We start from the raw sequence: 23,154 nt of genomic DNA, 5'->3' as shown, positions 1-23,154 counted from the left end.
TACTACAATTTTTTGTAATTGGTTAGAAACCTCCCTTAGGTTCATCCTAGTACCAGTGATATAGGCTATAATATAGAGCATGATCTTACCAAGTTTCGTGGAAATCGCACTATTACTAACAAAGTTATAATACCTCAAATTTGTTGCTTCTTTGAAAATTGAAGACTATGAATGTCAATACACCCGAAAGTAGGATACTCTCACATAATATATGGATATATTACGTGCTACGTACTAAGAAATACACAAAACCTTTCGTACCTGAAGCGTCCAGCTTCCGGTTTCCCGACTTATTTTTATACTATTCCTAGAAAAAGAGCCGTTTTGTAAGAAAAAAATTATTTAATTTGCATATTCATATTCATACTATCGTCTCCGTTCGTGTAGTGTTTAGTTTTGTATAGTATAGCTGACCAATTAGACTATATGATGACGTACAAATTGCCTGCGAATGGCAAAGTTATTGGATTTTTTGTGAATAAGATCACAATAGCAAATTTCTGCTTCAAACACAATGAAGTCGGATTTTCTTTGTCTTAAGTGTGCTTGGTTCTTTAAGGTTAATAATAGTGACTCGTAGATATTCTAACTATCGTATGTAAGTGCAGGACATATTTTGACGAAGAATGAGAATATCTGGGAAACTACTTGCTGTCCTGTTATTGTAATACCCCAGATAAATAAAGTTGAAGTTTGAAACAATGATTTCCCTATTTAAAATCATCAAAGAAAGAAAAATAATCCAAAGTCTTTAGAAAACTAGCAATGTTCTTGAACACCAATGCAGTTTGGTCAGAAAGAATATTTGAAGTACCAGCAAATAACCAAACGAGACCAGGTAAGCGTTTTAAATCAGTTGAAGATTCTAGTGAAGGGACCGAAAACAGGACAATCGAAGAAATCCGTGCTTTACTTGGCGGTGATACGACCCGAGAAAAAAGGGAAGCTTCAAAAATATTAAAACAAACCAATACTTCTCGATTTCGACCAGAGAAACACAGGAAAATTTATAGAAAATCTGATCAAGATGAAATTACTTACACCGATGTAAGCACTAGCAATAGTGGTAAGAGCGGATATTATAACTGGTAATGTAAATTGGTTAGAAACACCAATAAATTCCTTAGAAATAGCAATAAATTCTTTCATCCAATCAAACATTTTATGAAGGTCGGAAGTACTTGCTCAGAAAGCCATATACAAAGTTTACTAGACAATATGCTTAGCCGCTTTCCGATGGTTTGAGAAGAAACCCTTTGTTTTCTTAGGATTGTCTGATAAACTACTAACATTATAGATAATGAAATTAGTTACGTTGAGAAGTCTGCAAAGGAGTAAAGGCCTATTGAGCTAGTTTTAAATTGGCGCAAATTCAACGGCCGACGTTGACAGACTAACAAAAGTTAAATGTAATTCGGATTTCAGGATTTCAGAATTCGATTTTTTGAACGGGTTTGCATCTAGCATTAGTTAGTTGAGTTATTAGTAAAAAAGTACGAAGAAAATAGAACCTATGAAGAAAGAGAATTAGAATTTCTTAAAAAAATACATTTCTAGGTAGGATTTTGAAAATAAACTGAATTTTTAGTCGACATGGCGAAAACTTTGGTACCACAAATAATAGAAAAACCAGCCAAATATTCCTTGAAAATCCTTAATTAGCTATCGACATAGATTTTAATTTATTATAGAGATTATACTTTTTACTGGAAAACATCTCAAATCATCAAAGAATAGACGTCCACCAATGCGATGAATATGCCAAGGTTATCTATGGATGGCTTCCAACAAATTTTACCAAGATTATACCTTATCTTATTGTTCACAGGACAATTGTTAAAAGAAGCAGCAGAAGGTAGAAATAAGCACTTTCGTTTATACTGCGAAAATTACGCGAGACAGTTCTCCAAGGAGGAATGCAATCTTGGTTCCCACAGTTCATTATGATGAAGTTCAGGTACTTAAATATCAACCAAATAAAGAACAGGGCAAATCAAGATCATTCTGTCTTGCAACAATCATCTGGTAGTAGACCCCAATACCGAATTCGATATTCCAGACCAAGATCTATAAAGAAATAATAAAGCTACGCAAAACAAATACGTGTCTGCACGTTAAATGTTGGCACCCTAACTGGAAAGACCGAGGAACTCGCAAGAGCCCTTCGGAAAATTCGCATTGATATCTGCTCTCTGCAACAAACCTGATGGTGTGGTGTCAAAAGCTCCGACATATAAGGCGAACACGATCAAAATGGCTATAAACTTCTCTATTTTGATAGCCCACACATTCAATACGGTGTTGACATTGCCAACTTCAGAGGCTTTCCGTGATGCCATTAAAGAAGTGCAAGGATTTGATGATCGACTAATGAAGCTCACCATTATATCAACTGATCCTACTATTCACGTCTTCACCGCTTACGCACCACAGACAAGTCGAACTGATGCCGAGAAAGATGCCTTCTGGCAACTTATCGATGAAAAGACTTGTAACGTGCCTGCTGCTGCTGATCTTAATGGCCATGGGGGTGAAAAGGCAGATGGTAACAGGTGCCATGAGGGAAATGGGTTTGGAGCTCACAATAAGGATTTCGAGCGTATAATCGATTTTCCGGATACCCATGACCTTGTACATATCAACACATGGTTCATCACACGACTGTCCTACCTTCCAATATTTTATACAGAACAGTAAAACGCAAATCAACTACGTTCTCATAAGAACCCGACATTTCAGCCATCGTTACTGATTGCAAAGCCGTTCCCTATGAGACCATCGCACCTCAACTATCGGCCGTTGATTGCCCTCCTGCGAATTAAGCCACCGATAAAACAGCATGCGGAGCGCACTGGCCCGCCGTGCATTAAATGATGGCGATTTCATGAGAAGAAAGAAGAAATGATCTCACTTACGCGATTGCCAACCATTACGAATGTGGAAGAATAGGTAGAACGAAATGAAAGAGACGATCCACAAAGCCGCGTCTGCGACCCTCGGCGTTTCCAAGCCAGATAGCTTCGGAATGGCGATGTTGAAATCAAGAGAAAAAAGACGCCTCTATCACAAGTTTCTCGACGATAAAACGCTGAAAATTAGCAAATTTATAAAAATGCCACCGGGGAAACAAAGAGGGCTCCAGCCACGACGGTTAAGTGGCGAGAATATTTCGAGCAGATTTGAACTGAATAATTTGCTCATCCGCCACTTCATCAATCATTACCGACATGTGGAGCAGTTCCACCTATCAGCGCAACTGAAGTCGAGGAAGCAATAAAGCGAATGAAATCGGGGAAAGCCACAGGACCTGACGACATCGCATCTGATCTCTGGAAAGCGAAGACCTGGGACCCTAACACTGTGGCTCAGTGAGTTCATTAATTGGGTTACTCAAGAAGGAAGAACATCATCTGACTGGCCAGTAAGAACCACTGTTCCAATATGGAAAAAGAAAGGTGACCCAGCAGAATGTTCAAATTATCATCCGATCCGGTTACTTTCCCCATACCATGAAGATTTTTGAACGCATTCTTGACACCGTATCAGTGAAATGGTTATAATAACCGTGAATCAAGCCGGATTTGTCAAAAACTGCGGAACTACTGACGCAATACACGCTGCGCGGTTACTCATGGAGAAACACCGTGAAAGACATCGCCCTCTTTGCATTGCATTTCTGGATCTAGAGAAAGTGTTTGACCGTGTGCCACACGAACTCATCTGAAATGCTTTACGACAACATTTAATGCCAGAAGAATTGCTCTACCATGATCCAAAAAGTAAAGTTCGAAGTAGTGACGGATATATCAAAATCGCTTCGATGTCTCTGTTGGTGTTCATCAACGAAGCAGCCTCTCACCACTCCTTTTTGTTCTTGTTATGGACACCAGTCGCAGGGAACATCTAACGTCCAGTGCCCTATACAGTGCTTTATGCAGATGATGTTTTCCTAGCGTCTAACAGCAAAAATGATCGCGAGCAACTTGTCCAAAATGGGATGATCCTCTCATGCAACACGGTCCTAGATTGAATATAAATAAAATCCCCATGGAACAGGCACAATTACTGTCAGCGGCAGTGACCTGCCCAGAACTGAATAATTTACGTATCTCGGGTCAATGCTATCAGCCAATAGAGAACTACGTTATGAAATTGCTTCACGCATTAACGCAACCTGGATGAAGTGGCGTTCCATAACTAGTGTTCTTTGTAATCGACGGTTCCATTCATATATGTATGTACCTTGAAGATTCAGGTCGGCATAGTACTGACATTTCATCTCATGGGGAGGAGTTACTTCACAAGCAACACAGTTTATGGATTTAAGTTGAATTTAAGAGGTTCGCAGCATTTTTTTAAAATTGTGCTACTATACTATTATTAACTTTATTTGTACAGGTATTATGGCGAAGGGTATTTCGAGGCCTACATGCACCACCACAATTATTTTCTGATTTTTTGGTTCGGCAGTTTCTGAGAACGGGCCACTCATCCCATTTGCAACCAATGTTAAAACTAATACCTGCCTCCGAAAGTACTAATCGAGAGCTTCCATTTGATACTGCAAATGGTTATTTTTGGTGAAAAAAAATTTGCTTCCCGCTTTAAAGTGTATGAACCCCGTTAAATTCAATGTGCAGCAATGCAAACTTTTTGGTTTCAGATGAAAATTGGAGTTGCTACACGTCCCGCAATTGGGGACTTTGTTATTTCTGCTTTAAATTTTGCATTAAAAATTTGACTATTCGAAATATGACTAATGTAATGCCCAAATTCTAATTAATTCTACATCTGCAACTGACTTATGGATCTGGTTTGATGTGGTGCCAACGAAAAATTAGTTATTTTGTGTTGGTTGAATGAAAACTGTGTGTCCTTCGCTGAAAAAGTTGAATCCAGTTAATCTCCAGACTTCAATATAAATGTAGCATGTTTACACGATATCGATTACGATGAACGTAGTTATGATGGTAGAGTGTGTATGATATAATGTAAGTGTCCTTGGTATTTGTAATAAAATGCATTTTGCAACAATAAGTTTCGCTAGGCGCACTAACCGGTATCTCAGGATAAACAAATCGATGACTCCCTATGAAAATTATCTGCTAATATTATATAATTATTTAGGCAGTAAGCAAACAGGTGCTTTTTATGATGGTTAAACTCAGTAGTCTGAAATTATAAAAGTTTCCCCACGGGAGTGAGCCTTCAACTGTAATTCAGTACCAAATTATATCTTGAAGAGAAAACGACCTAATATAATAATATAAATTGAATAAACAAATCGTTATTTGGAGATCCTTGCAAATACCAGACATTGTCTCTGGTCTGGAAGATTACCTGCTTAGCCATATTTAAGACTAAGTGTCGTCTTGCTCTTACTGGAATCCCAGTATATATCCTGACTTTAGTATACTCGCAATTTTACAAAGTACTCGAGAGCTTTTAAATTAAGTGCAAAAAAGGTTCTTTGTTTATGAACGCCGTCAAAACTACTTAGATGGCACTGAGTATCCTGCAGAACGTCGGAGTGCAATTTGCTCATTTTCCACCCCGCCGCTGCTCCTATGCACAAGTTTTCCTCCACTGCATAAATATCTTGGAAAACTATAGTAGTCATTATCGCTAGTTTGCAATGCTCGCCCTGAAGTAGTGAAATTTTTGCATCAGATCGTTTGCGTTTTATGAAGAATACAACAAGCAAATACTCGTCCTTTGTGCTTGAAATAACAAAGACATTTCCGCCAAGCTGAATTTTGATGGGAGAAATTAACTTGGGAATGCAAAATGGAATGAAATGTTTTGTTGGAAGTCTTGAAGATGAGGCCGCGTGATGTTTTCGTCGTTTCTAAATTACTGAATGAATGCTGGCTCCTCAGCAGCATTTGTAAAATATTATGAAATGTTAAAAACAAGATAATTGATCTAAAGGGGCAATTTTCACAGAATATTTGAATAGTAGGCGCGATTCAATTATTGAGCTGCTGTTATCTAAACTGGTTAGTAGACTGTGTCATAAAGGGCTTCTCTGATCTGAATATTCAATAATTAATTTTCCTTATGAGATGTCATTAAGATTCAGCGGATGAGTGAACTTCTTATTGTCTTTAAAACCAGGTCTCTATCTTGTGCCTCAATGGGTTGTTTCCTGTTTAGTTAACTAATTCTTATTAAACGCACTTGCATACTTGTTCCCTAATTGTCAAGAAGCTGGTATTTATGACAATTTCTCGCCTGCATTAAGTTTTGTATGCACAAAGGTGTAATCATTCTTAAATGTTGCATTAGTGTGGGCTTGAGTCTCTGTCAAAGCGAATATAAATTACTAAACTCACAGCGATATTTTATACTATGAGCGAAAACCGAAGGATTGATCGATCCTTCGCGATATCTCTGTGCATTCAACGACGTCAAAATAAGGAGTTTACTAAAGTCTGAAATGTAAGGTCTTCGGAAGAAATAAATAGCTCTTTTAGTAATATAAAGCTACAGGTTCGCCTTTTCCTAGTTTTATTTCCTTATTCCTTGGCCGATTTGCCTTTGTAATAGGATCTTCACAAAATCTTTGACAAACTTCCGATAAGAAGATGCTAATCAAAGAAAGATTTTAAATCTTTAAATCTTTTCTGGGAGTTTGATTTTCTTGATTGCATCAATTTTCTTGGGATCGTAACGTAAGTTGTGAGCAAGGTTGATTTACCAACATTTAGCTTAAGTACTTTTTCTAACTCGGTAAATACAGTCTTCATATTTTGTGAGTGTTGCTCCCTAAAAATTTATGTCATTAATATAAACGTCGCATATTGTTGGGATGAATGATTTTAGAGCGTCAATCGACAATCATTTGGAAATAGCTGGAGCTTTCTTGAGTCCAAACGGATGTTGCGTAACGTGGTACTTTCCGTTGCTGTTGAAAATACAGTTTTCGCTAGGATTTTGGTGATATCTGGGATCGGATATGTATCTGATATTGTCACTGCGTTCAATCTTTTATAATCAACCACAAGCCTGTATTGGTTGTCACACATGAGACTATTTTTCTCTACAACAGCCCATAGTGGTGAATTATACGAGGGCCTTATGTTTCCATTCTTTAGCATTTGCACTATCTGTTTTGCAAGTTTTGACCTCAAATTAATCGGATCAATTTATGATTGGGTCTACACCGGATGAAGTTTAGATTTTTTTTACACTGGTCGGGTTTTAATTTCAGCTCCGACGTTGGCGTTATCTACTTCATTGTCACTAGTTGCTCCAAAAATATCTTTTTATATGGGATTTGGTTATGAGAAAGTTATGCTTTCTATCGATAATTGTCTCTAGATCATGTTGGGTGTCATCTCCGATGATACTATCAAACGATTTTAATCTGGGCAAGAGGACAAATCTAAGATAAACGCAATGTCAAGGCCTTTTAAAAGTAAATCGCTAACCTTCTTAGTGGTTTAGATATCTACGACAGTTACGTGATAGGTTTTGAATTTTCAGTTTTTGTTAGCTCCTGCATCGATCGGCGGTTTTCGGTCACATACCCTATCGAGTTGGTTGATGCGAGTCTTCATGAACTTAACGACTTCCGTTAGGGCAGCTGGCTTAGGCCTTGGGGAGCCTAGGTGGTGATTTACTATGACCTTGATTATACTAAATAATAATAGGTGCTGCAAATTTTATTCCTTTCGGTAATTGCTTCTGTTTCGAAATTGCATTATCACTCTCATTATGTAATTGCAAATTCCTGAAATTTAAATTCTGAAATTCCAAACAGGAAGCGTAAGCTTCTGGATGATTAACATTTCTAAGAGATCTTCGTTTAATGCTTTTATGCAGATATTTTGAGCCTTATTTTGATGCATTGTTTCTTGTGAATATTCCTACATTTTGATTTTGATGATAAGCTAAGATAATCGGCGATTCAGAGACACATAGAATTTATCAATGTTCAGCTTCCCTTGGGGCGTGAAACTGATGTCCCAGATTCAGGTGTGGCATCCATCTGGGTACAGGAATATTGTACGATGAGAGAAGAGCATCTGCTGCTCCCTTCAGTTTTTGATGAATGTATTTCAAAATTGCGGTAAGTAGGTTCACGGTGCACAGTTTTATAATCCAAACGGATAGTTTCTACATTGTGAGGCGCGTATTGCAACGTATTTCCATCAAATGTTTGCAAATTTTCAACGGAGTCGGGAAGTTTTCGTATCACTCGTCACTACTTCCTGCTCGTTTCTAGGAGGCAAAATATTTGAATACACTGCAGTAGCGGTACTCGAACTTCCTTACTCGAGTTGGTTTAATCGAACCTCATTTCATTTTATTTTCGCCATCTAAGCGTTAGCCGCATCGGGCAGATACGTCAACGATTCTCGGAAAACTTCAAGAAATTTTGATTTTCCTAGCAGGGAAACTAATTTAATAAATTAAAGGGGCAACGTTTGTTATCCTGCCTAGCAACATGGTCTGAAGGAACAAAAACCCAAGGAATTATTCCAGACCCTACGTAAAACACAAAAGCACTTCGCGTAGAACTGGAGAAAGTTTTGGAAAGGGATTCAATTTTTAATTCGTATATATCTGGTAACAAAATAAATAAAGCAAAAGCGAGGTAAACATACATAAAATAGAAAAAATAAAATTGTTTCTTTTAAGTCTGTGAGCGGTTTATTGTTCAAAATCCACACTTCGGTAACGCCTTGTGTTGGTATGAGTGGTTCGATATGCTTATGATAGCCCTTTGTGTACAGTTATCTTTCCTAAAGAAAAAATTTCATCTACTTTATTGTTGCTATAAATTACCTTGAGATCGAGAAATGGAATTTCACCTCCTTCGTCTGCTGTCATCGTGAATTTGATGTTGCTGGTTTATGTTCTGTAGGACTATCTCCTTTTCACTTTCTTTAACTATGGCAAGTACTATCATCCACATACCGTATCCATACTCTAGGCATTATGTTGTTGGTTGCCACTTTCTTCTCAAGGTTGACCATAAATATCTCACTTACCAGAGGTGAAAGTGGGTTACCCATGGCTATTCCTTTGGTTGTTTTGTAGAAGCAGCCCCTGAAAGTGAAGTAATTTTCTGTCATGCAGATAGCTACCAGCATTTCAGTAGTTTGGCCTTTTTTCCCCTTCAGTGTGTTATATCTTGGGAGACTAACCAATCTTCAAGGTTCGCAATAGCTTCCTTTATCTGAATAGGACCGTTTATATTTTTATTACTTCGTCGCTCCGGAATTCTACATCTGCGACTAGTGTAATGAACTTGATGATGATGATAAGCGAAATTAAGGTTAATATTTCTGTAAGTTTGGATTTTGCGGCAAGTACCAAGCATCTGGACTAGGCATAAGAATGGGAAATATTCTTTCCTAGTATTAAGCCGGCTCAATGTATTTGCTACTTGCCGAAATCAAGTGGGAACCAAAGGCAGAACTTCGTTAAAGGTTTATTGAGGATTAATGGAAATTGATCTTCAAGGAATCTGTGAGCGAATGATACGTCAAAATTCCTCTATAGAAAGCTTGGTGGAAGTACGCGCAAACATTTTCATTCTTTTGGTTCTGCTTTCGCGCATGAGCTTTTTAGAAATTTATGATTAACTCAAGGGGCAGTGAAACGAAAAAAAAAAATGTTAATGCTACATCAGCAGTGTTACAAATATAGAATTCATTGGGTATTTGGAAATTTTTATTTCAAGAAAGAACATAAGCTTAATTCCTAAACCAATAAGTGAAGCATTTTTTTTAAAAAAAACGCGCTGTTGAAATATTTTTGATGAATTCTTATCCTGCTGGGAAACTCCAGATCCAGAAACTTGCAATAATAATAATAATCGTTGGCGCAACAATCCAATTGGATCAGGGTCTTGAAGTGTGTTAGAGCAGTTCATTTAAGACCGTAACGGTACACTACTGGATTACAGTACTCTATAGGAGGCAATGTGGTCAGCATTGCTCTCGACCGAGGTTGCTTATAATGTGAGCTGCAACTTGCTGGCAACTGTAATGTGCAATGAACACTCCACGTCGGAAAAGTTCCTTCCAAGACGACAAGGTTCGTTCACAAACTTCATTTTACACCGCTTCTTCATCTTCCTCACACACACGTACACACCCTATGATTTGTCTAGAAAAACTGACACTCCATCGGGATCAGTGGCAAGCGCTAGCGAACATACACATCCCAAGTCCAGCACGCTTCACACGTTTGCATTACGATGGTTTTCGAGGTTTGGCAAGTGTGTGGATGCACCAAATCGCTTCGCAACGAAGCCAAACATCCGACTTACACGTTTGTAATTACGACTGTTTCTTAAGGCTTGGCAGACATGCAGATGGGCCAACGCAAAACCTTTATACCCGAGGGGCTTCCAGTATTCCGACTTGTTACCATGTCGGTGAAAAATCAAAATGTATTTTTGTAGAAAACAATTCTCCTCTTTAGCTTTGGTGTGTGACTTGATATCTGTTTCGCTTTTGAATAAGACACGGTAATGCCCTTTACAGTGTTTCTCAATGACTAACAGTATGTAAATCTGTCTACAATTGTTACATTCACGAGGGGTGTTCTTGTTTGAAATTTTGATAATCATCGTCTTCTTTCACTCGTTAGAAATGACTACAGGGGTTGCAATTAATAGTTCCGCGAGAAGACTATTAAACGGATCTCGTATTGAGTGCATTGATGATGGCACACTTGCCGCAATCTAATTCTCTATGTAGCTAGATCAAAAACCTGCATTTTAACTAGTCGAAAGATGAAGCTTCATAGAGTGCGGTACCGTTATACTTTATACTTTTGTGAATTTCATAAAATGGGACAACATTGCCGCATATTATTTATAAAGCGCTCATTATAATATACTGCGGTTTCACGCAAACTCCTAACCAGACCGTGTAGTTCCATTAGTTCGCACTGTCATTCATCAATGGAAAGTATATATATGTTGTATGTCACTAATTGGGTACCCAAGAAGGCTGCGATTTTAACCCTTAACTAGTGTGTTTTAACTACTTTGTTAGTGGTCGTAGGTCCAATATTACCCAATTGGAAAAAAAGCAAATGAATAATATTACATTTCAAAATTGTATGAAAAATCTTCATCTTTTAAAAACTAACCCCCGTTTTTGAACACAAATCAATTTTTTCTTAAGTTTATCATAGATTTTTCATCAGATATTTACTTATTACTTACAGTATTCCTATTTTAAGTATTTTTTCTAAATGTGTATTTCAGATAGTGGAAAAATAACGAAACAACAAAAGCAGACACCTTGTTCGGTAGAATTAGGCGCTGAACTTAAATAAAACGGATTTTTTTTTTGTAATCAGTAAAATATAAAAAAAATAACAAACAAAACGTAACTTCAAAATATTAGCGAAAACAAAGAAGTTTCTTATAACTTTCTTACAACTACTTACATTTGACATTTGGAACAATTTACCGCCTTTACTAAATGGCTTACAATATTTCACATTGTTCACATTGTTTTTTTTCGGTCGCATAGATAGTAATACCCTCTTTTGCATTCAGATGTTTCCATGACGCCAAATTAGATTTTCACTGCTCTAAAGGTTTCGATATGTTTCATGTCCTCTAAAAAGTTTTCAATTTTCTTTTTTGTATTATTTCCATTTTCCCCATAGCTAATTATACAGTAAAAGCTGGATAATAATGTCGTCTTTCTAGCAACTAACATTCTCCACTTCTTCTCTATCACTTATAAATTCATCGTCACATAATCCCCTTCTACCGAAGATATTTTCCAGAAGTACATGTACACTGTGTACATTTAGATTTTGTGGAATTTTTGTTTCAAATTAATGAAAAAAACAAAAATAATGTTTATAAGTTCAAATTACAAAACCCCAGGCCAATTGTATTTCTGCTTCTAGCAAAGAATAACTGCCCCACGTTCGGCAACCGCCGCAGCACGTGACGTAATGAGCTTTCTTTGATGAGCGTGTACGTAAGTTAAAAAATATAAATATTGGACCAAAAATGCGTACGGTGGCGTCATTTTGATCGCACGATTCCAGATGAGGGTCGAGATAACTTCTTCAATACTTTTGTTAGGATGTCCTGTGTTAGTAACCCATCCGACCCATTGTGGAAAGTTCTCGCTCTATTAGTATGCTAAAAATAGTGAAAGTTTGTGATGAAAGCCACCTAAAACAATAGTACAATCGTAAAAACAACAGGATTAAAATATAGATTAGTACTAGTATCATGTAGAGCACAACCTACTAGAATCTATCGTACAATCCAGAAGATTTAACCAAATAACTTCATATAAAGAAACCCTGAAGAGACAACTGCAGCCCCATAAACTTCAGCATGCAATGCCGCCGACGAACTCGAAAACAAGAGGAAATACAGTTCTCTAAAGTTCATTAAAGCATTTATGAAGATGTATCTGAACAGAAGATGTACCCTAGGAGCAGAAAGGTGCTAGACAAACAACGAGAGATATGGGTGAGTTATTCACTACTAGAATGGTAGCTGTCTATTCAGGTAGCTCAACACAATAGTTTCACCAATAATGGTATTAACCTTGCTGCAAAATGAAATCCAGATTAGTTTTCTATCTCGAAATTGGGAATAACAGAAGAAAGACTGCCTTGCATTTTGCAGGCTTTGGAACTACATGTGTATGCCCTATGCCAGCCTAACAGCGTACGTAGTGGCAGACTAAGAATTGAATACAATGGGATTGGGAGACTGAAACTTCGTTCACTACTTCTAAGCACATATATGTATCTATATGCTCGTACGTATCACGTACATAATCCCAACAAATGACACCAATTTCTGGGATTTACATCATTTGAAGATGTTAACAAACAATGTAAATACCTCTCCCGAAATTGTTGTCCGTATAAGTGAAATGCTTTGAACAGACACAGGTGCTCCTTTCTTCGATACTCCAGGGGGTTATGGACTAGTTTTATATGAAAAGGGGAATCGAAATCTTCAAATCTCCTGAACTGAACTGATTTACTTCAAAGTTGTTCAAGTGGAAAATTGCATTCTTTCATTTTTTGTGTGTTCAGCCGAAAGTTTTGTGTAAATTTAATTGAAATTCGGTACTTCATATCGACAGCCGATAATTTTGAAGTTCTTCATGTGTCCTTGAGAACCTTGTCGGGTCGAAATGCCACATGCAGCATATCCCCAAAACGGTAACCGAAACGGGGTGCTGTTTACGTGGAGGAAGTTTCAGCTTAGATTCACACTGAAGTACTGTTTTTATTTAACTCTGAAAAATATAGAGGGATACTACCTACTTTCTCTTTTTCCATTAGTTGTATGCAAGGTGGAGGGTAACTTGTTATGGGTAGCGAAAGTTTAAGAGTACTCCTATCTTATCGTTGTTTAGTGCGTTGAAATATAATTGTTTCTGGCACGAATGGAATTGAAATTTCGAGTGCTAAAAAGTAAAATTTGCACTCGAATCAGATAGACGACTTGATGCGGCTACACTCCAGAAGATGTTTCGGTCGACACTTGGGTGGTTTCCCATCGACTTGGTTGTTCCGGTTCTAGTACTTCGTTCTAAACCAGATGAGAAAAGAACTCCTTGACGACGCGTCTATGATATTAATAATAATTTGGGTCTTACGTGCTCTCCCTTTGCAACACAAAAAGGGAAGCTACCCAGAACAGCCTCTACTTGATATTGATTGATATATATATAAGAAATGAATGATTTCAATATATAGTGCATTAAAGGTAGAAAGGAGGAATCCGGATGTCTTTTCAAACTTCATCTTGTAAGTATTAATTTCAAGTTTATGAATCGTTAAGGTAGTAAACAAATGTTTCTGTGCAGAATCGTTATTTTTAGTTGAACTCTTTCATGTCTTCTGATCATAAACAGAGCTTGGAGTTCTCCACGTACTACTCCGATATAGCATTGAGTGGCATTTCCAAATTTTAGACGAACGTTCGGAAGCTGATTTGGCGCTCCTAATACGTCGACCGACATCAAGTTCGATGGCCCCATCAGCAGAAATGACGCTTTCTAGGTGCAATGCTGCCGGTTCCACTTTGGATTTCAAATTTCTTGGGCATCTCCACGCGGATTTTCGGTAATATCTCAGATTCGCAAAATTTACGATTGTCGGGAAGTAGCAGCCCTGCAAAAACCGTAAAAACTGTACCGGCAAGTTCCGCAGGGTGGTGTGCGTTATCATTCACTAGAGACCTAACATGACCGAATCTTTCAATCGATTCTGAATGGCTATTATGATCTTCCAAGTGCCCCTGAATCAGTCTCCTGCACAAAGTTGCATCCTTAGTCTTGGTTGGTTTCTATTTTCTAGGGTATCCTCAGAATTTCCCTTATACATTAATGCTAATGTCAACCAGATACCCCGCTTTATTCGTAAGTTTGTTAGATTTTCCAGAAGTTTGACCTCTTGTGGACTCCACGTTAGTAGTGAAAGTACCCTAGCTGTAAACCCTAGGCTGCTCTCACACAAATCAGTATCATGTTCCTGTCAGTACCTCAATTTGCCTACTTTCCAGCTGATGATGTCATTGAAGTGTGGCCGAAAGCACGTTCAATGTCCAACAACGCACACAAAGGTACTTCGTTCGTTTTTATTACTTCACATATCTGTCGGTAGATACAGGGTTGTTTCGGTGTATTTGGTGGAAAATAAAGGCTAAAACATTTATTCTAATATAGTTGTCTAGGCGCTTTCCCTGGCCTCTTCAATGTAAAGGGTATCCGTCAGCTCCGCAAAACTTAGTGTGGAAAGGATTCCTTCCTTCGCATGCACAAAAAGAGAACTTAGAATGATTTTCAAACTTGGCTTGGCCGTTGCCTTGTACAATTCGAATGCTACTCGATGTTCTGAGAGATTTTTTTTTCAATTTTCCCCACTGTTGAATGTTTTCTGTGTATTGACAAATTCCTTAAAATTTTCGCAGCCTGCCGAGTTTCCTATTTTAACGGGATAAATCATCTGATGAAGTATCCATTATGACTTGAGAGTCAGCCTCGTATATAATCGCAAGGCTACTGCTTTTGCTCCTAATTTCAATTCCTTTCTAATATCTATTGCACCCTCTAGGCTGTATTGTGTTCTTGTCGAGGTATGTTACATTCGAATGGCAACCACTTCCCGTGGGATTCCTCAATTGCCACATCGAAAAATTCAGTGGTCCAATATAGAAGATGTGTCCGGATAGCTGAGCGGTTAGAGCACAAGGCTATCGTACGGAAGATCCCGGTGCAAATCTCACCGGTGGTAGTGGGATTTGTATCGTTGTTTAACGTCGAATATCAGTTGACTCATCTGTGAATGAGTACCTGAGTCAAATCAGGATATTAATCTCGCGCGACCGCGATGTTGACCACATTGCCTTCTAGAGTGTACTGTAGTGTACCGTTATAGTCTTGAATGAAGTGTTCTAACACACTTCAAGGCCCTGATCCAATATGGATTTTGCTCCAACGATTATTATTATTAATATAAAAGGCTCATTTAAAACTTTTCAGCTAGCGTCCTCATAAGAGATATTAGCTCGGACCTTCCTCCTTTTGACGTATTATGTAAAACGAATGGAAATTATCAAAAACTGCCTTTTACGACAATGATATGAACACAGAATATATTCTACATATACATACATATGTGATGTTACCAGTCCAATGATAGTTCCCAAGGGTCGTATTTATGCCCCCTCTGATCCTAGCCTCTTTATCTTGTCTTCTCTCTATACGAGTTTATGGAAAGTCGGAGCAGCTAAAGTGCCAAACTCCAGGCCACCCGATTTTGGGAGCAACAATTGCTTAAACTCCACATGATTTAAACAAGTCCTGTTCAGCTTTGATAATTCTGACGAACTATATATTTCTAAATTCATGTTTCCTAATTTATACAAAATTTACATATGCTTAGTAGGCCTGTACTTTTAGGTACACATGAATATATAGTACGTAGTAAGCAATGATAATGTGGATACGTTTTACAGTATTTTACACATATATTGTAATGCATCAGTGCCATAATAATGTGACCCCCTATGATACTATCATAAAAGTCCATATATATGAGTACTGCATATTTTGAATTGCATGGAAAAGGTAAGTTTTTAAATTAGTTCATGCAAAAAAAAAACACAAAAGATTTCGCGGCTGTTCAGCTTTTCCTTCCACGATACCTTATGAATAGGCATATATAATCGATAACGGAGGTGCGGGTTGTAATCTTCCACACAGCCCCCACAGGGACTATAGTTCAGGAATTACTTCACAGGGCTGTTCCAATTAAAACTTCTCTTTTTATATAGTCTATGAAGTGAACACGGAAAGAAATTTTGCGGCCCTACCGCCGGTTGAGTGACGATTTCTGAAAACCGACGGTGGACGATCTAAAGAAGAAATTCAGGGCTTCATTCAAACACGAGTCCCTCCACGTATGTGAACTATTCACCACTTCACAAATTGCTTCCTCTATATTCATCCATATTCGCCATAATCTGCTTCAATGGTGTATAACGGATCAACTAGGTTACGATTCGTGGCAAAACTTGTGCTTGTCACAATTGCCTGATACGTTTCCTAGGCAATATACTCGTCGATCACCTTAAGATAGCGGATTCTAATATACGACAGATTCAGAAGTGGACTTACTTATCCGTAGCCAAATAAGCACATCCACATTTGGTATTAAATGGAGTTAAGGCATTTCGATCTGCATAATGATATACAATATATTATACCAATTTACAACCGCAAAGCACAGTTACAAAAGCTAATTTCTAATTGCGGATAGCAATGATTTCAGAAGTGTATACAGTGTCCTGAAAAAACTTGCAGATGGTCTCAAATCTTTAGATGGTCCCGTAAGGGACGTTACCAGTCGAATTCTGATTCTACTGCTACTACTAATATACTCCACCAACAATATACAACTTCATTGTTGGCTACTCCATGCAGTGGAATTCACTCTCCCAAGGTGACAGACGAATGGGTCAAACCAGGAACACCTGCTTTAGAAAAGAGGAGATGGAATGTAAGTGTTGCGGGAAGTCCTGGAACGAGCTGAATCCCATTTCTGCAAATCATTAACGACAGCGCGTAGGCGTAGTGAATGGACTGTACCCCCTGATGGGGTGAATGGCAAGCTGGAATCAACAATTGGAGTGTCTTTGGCTAATTCTGCTTTCAAAAACAGGTAACCAACTTCCCATAATGACAGATGGCAGAGCCTAAATCCTGTTAGAGGCACCAAAGTTTTCTTGTCAGAATCAAACAACCATACTGCAAAGTTTTTTCTATCGAAAAACGGGAAACTTGCAAAATCGACCCGCCTATGGACGCATCAGACATAAGATTTTTTTGTGCAGATGTCCTCTAGTTGCATCGAGTACATCCATTAGTGGAAATCCTGCGGTATGTAAACAAATTTGGAATATTCTATTACGCGGTGAAATTGAGTACACTGGATTACTGCCTCTCATCCACCTCATATACACATTCATAAAAACAGTGAGCCTCAGAATACCGTCATTATCAGTTAGATTTTTAGAGTATCGTGGCCAAACTGATCTAATGTCATAAGGGTATGTGAAAGAAAAATTCAAAAAAATTTGAAATCATGTAAGCCATTCTAGTATCGTTACCTATTCGATGAGCTTGTTTACCACAGACGTGCAGGATAATCCTTATTTCACAAAAGCTAAATTCTAATCCTCTTTTAGTCCCCCCGTCTAACGAAAACCAAATCTATTCCTTTCCGCTTCTTCTTCAGCGGTATACGCACATATATTCGGTGTTGCTTATTATCCATTGTTCCACTCCCGTATTTGGCTTGCTTGCTTGATATCGCTATTCTGAAGGGTTTTTATTATCTCCGCCAGATTCTCCAATTTTCATCTGATAGTTAAACTGTCGAAACGCATTTTGGAAGCATTGAAGTGGGCATACATTGCAGTTTCTACAGACGCTAATTAGAGCCATCATACTATAGGAGGATATCTGTGTCTTGCACGTTTGCCGTTCACGTGGAAATGCACGTTCCTGAAAAGTTCTTCAATATGAATCTGAAAATGCTACAATTAGCTTCAACCGTTGGTACCTGCAAGTGATAGGTAGCCATAAAAAATGACTTACTCTTTGAAATGTAGCTGCTGTGGAAGCGTTTCCCATTTCCTCTACCGCTTACCTTTCCCCGAAATCACTCTACGAGCGGAAATATTTTACAGAGAAGTTATTATATAAATGAGGACATTTTTTGACGTCAGCCATCAAACCCTTCTCGTCCATTCGGTACAGCTGCAAAGCTTAGGAGCAGGCTTGGGCCAAAATATAGTTGTTTTATTACAATTGGACCTGCTCGTCTGCGGATATCATTATTCGATTATGCTTATATTTTCATTCATTCCACGTGCCACCATTTCTCGCAGACTTTCCGTGTTTAATGGATTGCAATCATTTTCACATTTGCCGTCAGTTTGCAGTAAATTTTTGCGAGCAGAAGACTTTGCAAAATAACATCGTTAGCACGAAATTATCTTGAAGCGCTTTTTGTCCAATAAGCGAAACGTCCTATTCAAAAGGCTGAGAACAATTCCACGGCAGTTCAATGGAATAAATAAAACGATGCAAGGAATCCATTCTCCCCGGCCCAGCACGGGAATTATGTTTAAAATAATGCCCAAGATATTGAACTCTCACTTTGTGTCGTTCAATCAGTGAAGGAATCCTGGGAGAATCATGAGTAGGAATCATGCCCGAAGCCATTATATCGATGAAGTGGCTTTCAGTAGTCTCTCGAGTCATATTTGCAGTCTCAATTTACGATGTTCGTCCATTCGGCCATGTCGACCAAGGACGTGTGAGACGCAGGACCTGCCGCTGAGAGGAAAAAAACAAATAATGTATGATACGGCTCCATAAATTTCCGAAATGTGCTTTTGTGCTTCTCGCAGAGGAAATTGCTCCAACATTGCTCATTGTTCACGAGGAGGCCATTATATCGAGTCTCGGCGGAGGAAAATCACAGGAAGTTGCCTTTCAGACAACAAAAAAGAAAGGCGCAGATAATCATAAATTTCCAAAAAATTTGCTAAAGCCCCCGTTCATAGGTTTGCCAGCCAAAAGGGATCGTTTTTACAAACACACATATGTCTGCACGGATGCCAAAAGAGTCAAATCGCCATGGGAATCGTTAAATACTGCCCAATACAGCGCCGTGCAGTTTCTAGATAATTATTTATACCGAGACCCCGGAGCTCTATTATTCCGCACTAATGGAACTAAACGAAGACGAAGACAGATTTATTATCAGCTTTTCACCGTCGCTCACTATATTCAGATCGATGCATTTTAATCATCCTGCTGACATTGGTGTCATTGGGAGGCAGTAAGGGTGACGTACATGTATTAATGAGTGCGATAGATATGGTCTTGCTTGACACCCATTTAATTTACATGCAGGCGTGACTGCATCATTTACAAGGAGAGATCTGTAAAAAGGCTTGCATATGTATGCATATATGCATTTTTACAGAAGCTAACCATTCAACAAAACATGAAGGCACAGTTTAGTGTAAACTTCTAACTGAAATGATTGAAGTACCTTTTATTGAAAGTAATATGGATGATATGTGTAGTCCTGCAAATCTGGATATTCAGCTTTTCTCCAAGTTTATATTATATAATCTGCGTATGTATGCATATTCGTAACGCCGATGTCAGTTATGTTTAATAAATTAATTTTTAGAGAAAAAAAAACTAAAAATTAATTTAATTTTAAAGCTAGCCAGAGGAGTTGCGCCTTAAACGATACACTTATCAACATATATCACATTAGAAAGACGAATTTGGGGTTGACCGTGCCACACATAATAGGACGCGCACCAAACTTTTCTGTGTCTTTCATTACATCATATCATTATCATATATTACCACTAAATTGTATGCTTTTGGGTGTCCTTAAAGAGAATTTTTCAAAGGAACTTCCCGAAAATTTGAATTGAGTAACTTTAACTTTTTGTTTAGAAAATATTGCAGCGATCTTCTCCAAACTAGAACTGCAAACAGCAAGATAGAGCTCGCTATCCTGGCTGTAAATCGCCTCTTAGCATACCGCAGCCCCCTTAACTACATTCCATATAATTCTTACTGGAGTTGCGTTTGCGGAAGAAGATTTTTTGCAAGTATACTCTACATGAAAATAGAATTTTGGTTTGGAAATGATGATATAATATAAGTGGTTCTAGTACGGATTCCTGTGGGACAGCCGCGGAGGCAACGAGCTCCTTGGGTCGATCATTGGTGTCATACCAGATTGTTCGTTTTTTCAAATATAGTAGCTATTGATAATTACAATGAGATAGGTGGGAGCTTCTTGTGTAAGGCGGGTAGAATGGATAAAAATAATGAGAAAAGGTAGGAAAGTTACGCAACATTATTCTGATGAAGATCGTAACAAAAGTTTTCTAACTGCGGGAGGTGTAGTGCCTCCAACTTTTATCTGAAGCCAAAAGCTCCTGATTTTACATTACTAGCTCATTTTCTAAGAATATGGACCTGAATACGACTGAAAATAATCACAATCAAAAATTTGTCAGCTGTTGAAAAAAAATTACTTTTCCCACAACTATTACAAAAAGGCACCCTTAAAAATATGATATTGAAAAACATTTGTGTTGGTTCACATCCTTGACAATTTTATATAGAAGCACATCTTGAAATTTCATAGTTACAATTCTAACAAACTTGAAAAATGTTATTTTGAGAAAAAAGCATTTGATAAAAAATGTTTTGAAAAGTTGCCTTTCATATATGAAGGCATTTCTCACTCTTAATTACAAACAAAATACAGTTACAGCCAGCCTTCGTGGAAAGGACTGATGCGAAGTAATTATAAATACGATATTTGCTTTATGCTGCAGGATTACGTAAGGTCTAACCTACCTCCTGGGCGATTGAAGTTGCGCGTGATTCCAATAATCGCTCGAGTCTACCCTCATAGAATCTAAAGGAATACGAATTTCACCTTGGAATTTTTCCAGTTTTCCAGATAGCTAGGATAACGATCTTTCAAGAAAAAAATTCCCCTAAAGGAGAGAAACCAAACTAAGGGATCCTAGAATATGCTGAAGAAATTTTAAAGCGAAATTCTTGGCCCTTTAGATTTTATAGGCATAAAAACGAGCGATAATCGGGTGCAGGCTCAGGGTCCACCGCCCAGAAGGCAGTCGCTTTGTGTCCTGATGAAACCTTGTAGCGTTATGTAAATAGTATATTTATAAATTCTTAGCGTCCTCTGCCCTGAACGAAACCGTCAGTCAACTTTTTAGGAAAACTTGGGTGTTTAACCCAAATAAGAGGAATCAGTGGACCACAAGAGAGGAAGCAAGTTGCTTCCCAACTGGTCCGGTCCGTTGTGGCGCGGCAGGATTCGCAGCATTCGAAATTTATTTCGAATGTTGCAAATGCGAACAAACAGATGGCGCGGAACTCTCCACTTTTTAAGGTTTTGTGTAAAACAAAACCTTATTAAAATCGATTCAATGTCTGTCTGTCTGTCTGGCTGTCTGTCTGTCACACGCATTTTTCTCCAAAACGGCTAAACCGATCCAAACGAAATTTGGCGGACAGATGGGAACTATGAAATCCCACGCATACAGCGAGTGGCATAAATTTAGGTGGAGTTTAAAGGGGGGCTCCCCATACATGCAAAAGGGGGATTCAAAAGATTTTTTTCACCGGGTATAGTTGTGTAGGGTATCAAATGAAAGGCCTCGATTTGTACTCGAAACCGACATTATTTTTGGCATAAATTGCAAAGTGCGAGAGTAAGGAGTCAAAATGTACGCATTTGAAGTGAGACAGGACTCATTTTCGGAAACTACCCAACCTAAAAATCCGAAAAAAATCGGGGTAGTGCGCCTAGATGAAATCTAGGCCTCAAAATATGTCCCATTCCGATACCTGCTCAAATAAACTTACTAATAGTATACTACTACTTTTTAGAAATTTTCTGAAAAACCCCCCTTAAATTCATCCCAGGACTTTGTACCAGCATAGAGGACAATATTTCGTATATATGTGCTAAATTTCATGGAAATCAGGCAACTAACGCCAAAGTTATAGCAGTTCAAACTTAGCAATTTCGCGCGAGTTTACTGCTTCCAAAGCCATGCAAATCAGATGCTGACGTCATAATTACCCGAAATAATTGACATTCGCGTGGAATATTAAAGTCACATTTATGAAGAATCTATTTATCCGCAGCCCTTTTTAAGGCTTTGTGTAAAACACTTATGTGAAATCTAATCTTCGAGAGATGTCCCATTCCGGTATCTGCTCAAAAAATTTACTAATAGTATATTATCAACTTTTAGAAATAGACTAAAAAACTCCCCTTAAGTTCATCCTAAGTGTACTAAATTGCACCGGCATAGAGGACAGCCTCGTGCATACACACGCCAGGTTTCATGAAAATCCAACGATTAGTGGGAAAGTTATAGCAGTTCAAACTTATCAATTTCGTGCTAATTAACAGCATTCTAAGTCATACAAATAAGATGCTGACGTCATAATTAACGAGAATAATTGACATTCGAGTGAAATATTAAAATTCCTTTCAAGAAGAATCTAGTTCTCCCTAGCTTTAAGGTTTTGTGTGAAACAAAACCTTATTAGAATCGATTCGATGTCTGTCTGTCCGTCTGTCTGTCTGTCTGTCTGTCTGTCTGTCTGTCACAGCCGATTTATTCGGAAACGACTGGACCGATTATCACGAAAATTGGTAAGAGTATGTGATCTGCCGTATCCCTTCACATACAGCAAATGGCGCCATTTTGTATTAAGTTTAAGGGGGGGCTTCTCATGCATGTGAAATGGAAGGCTGCAAATGTTTTTTCACAGAATATAGCCATGTAGGGTATCAAATGAAAGATCTCAATTAGTACTTTTCGAATCTGGTTCAATATTTGATATAGGGTGAAACATAGGGGAGTGAGGGCTCTAAATATGACCACCAAAAAGTGTAACAGGTCTGGTTCTCAGAACCTATCCAACCGAAAAATCCGAAAAAAATCACAGTAGTGCATCTCTATGAAATCTAGGCCTCAAAATATATCCGGTTCCGATATCTGCACAAATAAAGTTAATAATAGTATATTTCTAC

The 23,154-nt window shown here is 38.1% G+C and overlaps 1 protein-coding gene across 1 annotated transcript in view; it reads left to right on the top strand.

The window, feature by feature from the left end:
* The window catches only part of LOC119661658 (5-hydroxytryptamine receptor), a 634,419-nt gene that overhangs the window by 232,946 nt on the left and 378,319 nt on the right, over positions 1-23,154 (top strand).

The sequence above is a fragment of the Hermetia illucens genome, chromosome 1 (genome assembly GCF_905115235.1).
Source record: "Hermetia illucens chromosome 1, iHerIll2.2.curated.20191125, whole genome shotgun sequence".
In the NCBI taxonomy this organism is placed as follows: domain Eukaryota; kingdom Metazoa; phylum Arthropoda; class Insecta; order Diptera; family Stratiomyidae; genus Hermetia; species Hermetia illucens.
The sequence above is the reverse complement of the archived record's forward strand: the minus strand, read 5'-3'. Positions and strand labels throughout refer to the sequence as shown.